Source organism: Suricata suricatta, chromosome 11, assembly GCF_006229205.1.
Source record: "Suricata suricatta isolate VVHF042 chromosome 11, meerkat_22Aug2017_6uvM2_HiC, whole genome shotgun sequence".
In the NCBI taxonomy this organism is placed as follows: Eukaryota; Metazoa; Chordata; class Mammalia; order Carnivora; family Herpestidae; genus Suricata; species Suricata suricatta.
This window is the reverse complement of record NC_043710.1, coordinates 104,899,705-104,905,743: the sequence shown is the minus strand read 5'-3', so window position 1 is coordinate 104,905,743 and position 6,039 is coordinate 104,899,705. Positions and strand designations below refer to the sequence as shown.

Here is a 6,039-nt window from a genome sequence, read left to right as displayed (position 1 = left end):
CTGGGCAAGAATTACAATGGCCACTAGGCCTTGGTGTCCCCATCTGTACAGTGGGGATGACAATGGTACACCATTCAGAGGATTGTGCAAAGATGCACATGTAACACCTCCCAGGGGGAGCTCCCTGTTTGGTTGTCCTTATTTGTGATGGCAAACTCACTACTTGTGGCGCTCACAGTGTGGTCATGGGCTCAGGCAGAAGAAACAGATACACAAGTTACAAACTTCAATTCGGAGTAGTAAATGCTATAATGAAAACATAGTTTGTTCTTGTTACTCACAGATTCTGTATTAGTGGACCTGCCTACGCACTAAGATATATTTATATCCCCAAAACCAATATTTGCAGCGTCTTAGGGATCATTCTTGGGCACATGCAAGTGGCCTGGCATGCACATTCCTAGCTGAGGTCAAACAAGCCAATACTGTCTTATTTCAGCGATCCTACCTCAAGTGAGTGTCCTTTTCATGGTCTACTTAGTGCTGGGTTTTTCACATTTTTGTGCTTTTGTTGGTGATTTCACTGTTTAAAATGGTCCCAGAGCATAGTGCTGAAGTACTGAAGTCTATTGTCACTAAGCAAAGAGCCTGTGATGCGTCTTGAGGGGAAAATACGTGTTACATAAGCTACATTTGGGCACAAGTCACAGCACTGTTGGCCGTGAGTTCTGTGTGTGAATCAGAAGTATATATGAAACAAGGTGTCGTAGGAGAAACACCCATCAAACAAGGTTGCCTGTTGATCGATTGGTATAGATGTGGGGACTAGACACTCAGGACACTAACCATGTGTCTTCCCCAGGAGCAATGGCTCAGCATTTGCTCAGTGTTTGCCATGACTGGGTGGCCATATAGACTGCAATCACCAAGAATAACAAGAATCAACTGTAGGTACAAATGGCCCAGGGAATCCCGAGGAGGCTCAGTCGGCACTGCCAAGGGAAGAATTCCCAGAGGAGGGACTTTTTTCTTTCCTTTTATAGCTTATTGCCAAGTTGGTTTCCATACAACACCCAGCGCTTCCTCACAAGTGCCCCCCATCACCCCTTATCCCCTCCCTCCTCCTTCCTCAGCCTTCAGTTTGTTCTCAGTATTCAAGAGTCTCTCATGATTTGCCTCCCTCCCTCTCCCTAACTCTTTCCCCCCTTTCCTTTTCCCATGGTCCCGTTAGGTTTCTCCTGTTAGACCTATGAGTGACAAAATATGGTATCTGTCCTCCGCCTGACTTATCGTGCTTAGCATGACCCCCTCAAGGTCCATCCACTTTGCTACAAATGGCCAGATTTCATGCTTTCTCATTGCCATGTAGTACTCCATTGTGTGTGTGTGTGTGTGTGTGTGTGTGTGTGTACACACACACACATCTTCTTGATTCACTCATCAGGTGATGGACATTTAGGCTCTTTCCATGATTTGGCTATTGTTGACAGTGCTGCTATGAACATTGGGGTACATGTGCCCCTATGCATCAGCACTTCTGTATCCCTTGGGTAGATCCCCAGCAGTGCTATTGTAAGATCCTCCTCAGGTCAAGTGGAGCCTAACAGAAAAATACCCACCATTATTTTACTCTCCAACCCTGGTAAATAAAGTTTGAGTAACTGAGCTCTGGAAAGCCCTAAGATATAACAATTGATTGTAACCTAATGGCTAAACTTGTTTTTCTAAGACAATGTTGCTAGATTCTAAGATACTGTTGCTATATTCTAAGATACTGTTGTTAGATTCTAAGATACTGTTGCTATATTCTAAGATACTGTTGTTAGATTCTAAGATACTGTTGTTAGATTCTAAGATACTGTTGCTAGATTCTAAGATACTGTTGTTAGATCCCAGCCTTTAATGCAAAGTTCTCGCTTCTGTGCACCTGCTTTGCTTCCCCTTCAGACTTAATGACCTTTCCTGGTTTGCCATAACCTATATAACCCCTGAGCTTCAGATCCGTGGGACGCTCTCCTGAGGACTTGCCCACACTCGGGAGGGGCCATTCAGCCAAACTAAAATAAAACCCATTCACCATCTCCATGGGTTTCACTCTCGGTGACTCACTTCAGGAGGGAAAGTTCTAACACTATTCCTGGGTCATAGGGGAGTTCTATCCATAGTTTTTTGAGGAACCTCCACACTATTTTCCAGAGCAACTGCACCAGTTTACATTCCCACCAACAGTGTGGGAGGGTGCCCGCTTCTCCCCATTCAGAGGAGGGACTTCTAAGCTGACTTGACAAAGGTAAACGGAGAGCCTTGTGGTGCATCAGATGGCCACTGTAACTGAGGGAGGTGGGTCAACACGCAAGGCACAAGGGCCTGGAGGCAAACCTGTGAACCATGAGGCAGAAGTCCAAGGCAACCCATCCTTCCTTCCTCTAACACATCCTGAGCCAGGCGGGCATCGATGGGGGCTGCGAGTGGAGGCAGAGCTAGGGGGGACCATTGAGAAAGGCCCTAGAGGCCAGGCTGAGGGGTGTGGAATTAATCCTCGAGCGACTGGAGGATCATCAAAGGATCTTAGGCAGAAGGACACAGTGACCCAGTGCAGCCGTAGTGCAAAAGGCTTAGGTAAAATCGAACCTTGTCTTGTAGTTACAGAGTAGACTGAGTAACCCATTTCCTTCCCCGGAAATGCTGAAGGACAGTAGAAGAATCTGGATCTCTGGAGACCAGGTTTGGTTATTTCCTAACGCCTTCGAGGGGCTCCCCTCTGACTTAAATACAGCCGCCTCCAGCCTGGGCCGCCTCTCACCGCTTCTGCACTTCAACTCTGCACACCAGCCACTGGGGATGCGCCCCGGTCCCCCAGCGAGCCATGCTTTCTCCTGCCGAAGGTCTTGGCTGCGTTTGGTCTGGAGCCCCTCACCCCAGTCCTCTGCCTGAAACACGCACTTTGAGCACCCTCACCACTCCCAGTCTCAGATTAAAAGTCACTTTCTGCAGGGAGCCATCCCCAAGCACGTTCCTACGGGACACTTTTCACACTGCATTGCTTGGCTTGATTTATGGCCCATGCCTGCCGAATAGACCACAAGCTCTGAGAGGGCAGGGCCACAGGGTTAGACTTACTGCCTGCATCCCTGGCACCTAGTACCTGGCCCCTCAAAGGTGCCTGTGAGCCCAAAGGCAGGGAAAGAACAGGTTTACCCAGGGGACGTTGGCCTCCAGCTCACCTAGTCTCTGAACTGGAGGTTTTCCATCTACTGAAGGTTGAATGTTGCATTCTGGACTACAGGGACTGCACGGTCCCCCGGGACCCAGGCTTCCTTAACCCCCACATTCTAATGGTCATCAAGTCACTGAGAGTACAGAGTGTGCCCCCAGTCAGCAGACCCTCTGGGAACTGCGCAACAGTTGAGCCTTCTCCGATGTACTAAGTGCACTTAAATGTCTCTAATTACAGTTGCATTTTCTATAAGGACACTAATGATCTTTAATTCATGGATTACACTTCTTGCCTGGGAGCAAGAAACGGAAACGCACACTGCAGGGGTGGGGAAGGGTTCCGCGCTTTGATTCACAGTGGGTTTCGTTGGAATTCTTTCTACTCACCCTCCAATGTCCAGCTGCCATCCTGCTCCACGCCGGTAGGTCATTCGCCTTGATATCTAGGGGATAAGAGAGAGGAAAACAGGCAACATTTTGAGGTTAGTCTCCAGTTAACTTAATTCAGTGTCTGGTCTTCTGGGTTCTGAAACTTATTTTGTCACTGCACCCATGGCTGCCCTGGTCACTGATTCACAGTACTCAGACTTCTAAGGGGTGCAGTCGTAACCCCTTAGACTGATTGTTTTCACTTGGTGAGAGGAGTGTGCATTGCCAGACTTGTGATCTAGGGGCATCTCTGTTCTCATATCCCAGGTCAGAGGACACGAGATGTCTTTGAGGTGAGTTTTATTCTAGCTGCAGCCTGATAAAGCAGAGAGCATGCTATTCCCACTTTGCAAAAAACCTAAGGCTCAGAGAGGTTTTACCCAAAGGTTGTAATTTTCTGGGTCGTGGTGTCCTTTTGACAAATTTAGATCCAGGGCTACATTTTATGAACTGTAATTCTAGCGATCAGAAATCTTAAATGGATACATCACATGTGAACTTTTATGGAAAACACTAGTAACGTAAGGCAGTGAAACCCTAACCTGCTAATGGGTGGGGCTCAAATTTGAACCGAGCACGGAAGATTTCAGTCTCAACAGTGTTCCTTTTGTCACTGTCTTAGCTCAGCTTCCCTGGAAGCAGAGCCCAAGTCGAGTCTGGAAACACATAATTAGTGGAGGGCAACTCTCCCAAGAAGGGAGCCGCTGTGAGCTCCTCGCGGCAGCCAAAACTCAGCTGCTGGGGGCTGGCGGGGAGGGGAGAGGCACTGCAGCGTCAACTACAGTCAGCCACCCTGGGTATCACCCCGCTCACCTCCAGGCATTCTGTGCTGCTCTTCTCTCTGCCAGGAGTTTGTTTGCCTCCCTTCTGCTCAGATCGATCTTAGTTCCCCTTTAAGCCTCATCTTACACATCACCTCCTCCAGGAAGCCCTTGCCAACCCTTCAAGACTAGTCTAGATTCTCTCCTGCTTTCCCGTCTGTACCACATGACATATTAAAGCCGCCCCCCTGCTTGCCCAGGCTCACTTGACTGTAAGCTCTGGGAGGTCAGGCACCACGTCTGACCTACGTTCCTCTCTATCCAGCACTTAGAACCGTTCTTGGCCCTCAATAAATGCTTTTTGGGTACAGGAACTAATACTAGCTTTCTAGAGATTTAAATTTGGAAAAAACAAAGCTGCAATTTGTTAGAAATGAGCCCACTGACCCAATCAAAGGAGGCGTGGAGACTGGAGGCACAGTGAAACAAGGCTTTCATCCACGTTCACAGAAGAGCCGGTGGCTGACAGGCGCACTCTGGGCAGTTACAGCAGACCGTTTATCTCCTGGCGTGCAAGCCCTCCCCTGCGGGGCTTGGTTCCTCACTGGTTCCTCATTGGCTGGGCACAGAGATCACAGCCCTACCGGCAGTCACCTGTGCCCAGGTAAGGCAAGAAGCAGTCTGATTGGACCAAACGTACATTCCCTGAGGCGATGCAGAGACTTCCAGCCCCTCGCCTTTATTCTTTGGCGCATGCTCACTGCAGAGCCTGCAAAACTAAGGCGGCAAAACAGAGAGGGGAGGAAGAATCCAGAAGTGAAGTGTCTAAGGTTTAGGACTCCACTGGGGGCGGGAGGAGTTGGTACAAGTTTCTCAGAGATTGTAAACCTGCCATTAAACTAGACAGCACAGCTTTTACTTGGTATTTCTGAAAATGAATCATCTCCCTTCTCACAGGGTACGCCACATAGAGGCAGGTGGGTGAGCGCTGAGGTAGTTTGGGGTGTGGGGGTGTGGATCCGATGGCCAAGAAAGCATTCCTGAGACATCTTTGGTGCAAAGACCCTTTGGACAGGACCCCCTGAGCTGGACTGGGATTGTGAGTGACTGGTTATATACTTGGGAGCTGGGGGAAGTAAAGGAAAAGGGGAATTTTCCCAAAGATTTTCAGATGCTAAAGACGACTCACAGGATCCTGGAGGCCTAGCTATTGTCAAGCTAAGGTTCTTTCTCCGTCTAGAAAAGCAGTAAGACAGTTGGGAGTTTCTGGAAGGATGTCATTCTTGGTCTGTCTCAAGCATCTGTCCGTGGGCTGCAGGTTATAAGGAAATTTAGTTTTGTCCACATTTCTTTCTGCCTTTGTTTCCCACATCAAGAGTGACATGCACACTGTTGTCCTTTTATCAGGGACAGCAGGAGAGTTTTTGGGTCAGAAAGTGTTGTCCTTATGCTGAACAACAGCTAGTTTGTTTTGAATTGACAAGTACAGTGAATCTGGTAACCGACATTTTCCCTCTTTGCTTTGGGTGCTAGGAAGCTCAGCCCACAAGGCTGAAGCAAAGGGCGCAGATTTTCTAATTCTAAATATGGGCACTAAAGTCCCTGTTAAGGAAAACGCCCTGAAGTTTTGAGGAAAGTAGAGGCACAGGGGTGTGGTCTAGACCTGAAGCCGCCAAGTGAAATGAAGAGATGG

General features: G+C 48.5%; 1 long non-coding RNA gene across 2 annotated transcripts in view; it reads right to left on the bottom strand.

Annotated features, from left to right (window-relative positions):
• LOC115271880 overlaps positions 1-4,875 on the bottom strand; it is a 34,768-nt gene extending 29,893 nt beyond the window's left edge. For both annotated transcript variants that reach the window (XR_003900134.1, XR_003900135.1), the window contains exons 1-2: positions 4,794-4,875; positions 3,544-3,599 (exon numbers count right to left, since the gene is read on the bottom strand). This is a non-coding gene — a long non-coding RNA (uncharacterized LOC115271880). The remainder of the gene's footprint in view (positions 1-3,543; positions 3,600-4,793) is intronic.
• Between the last annotated feature and the right edge of the window lie 1,164 nt (positions 4,876-6,039).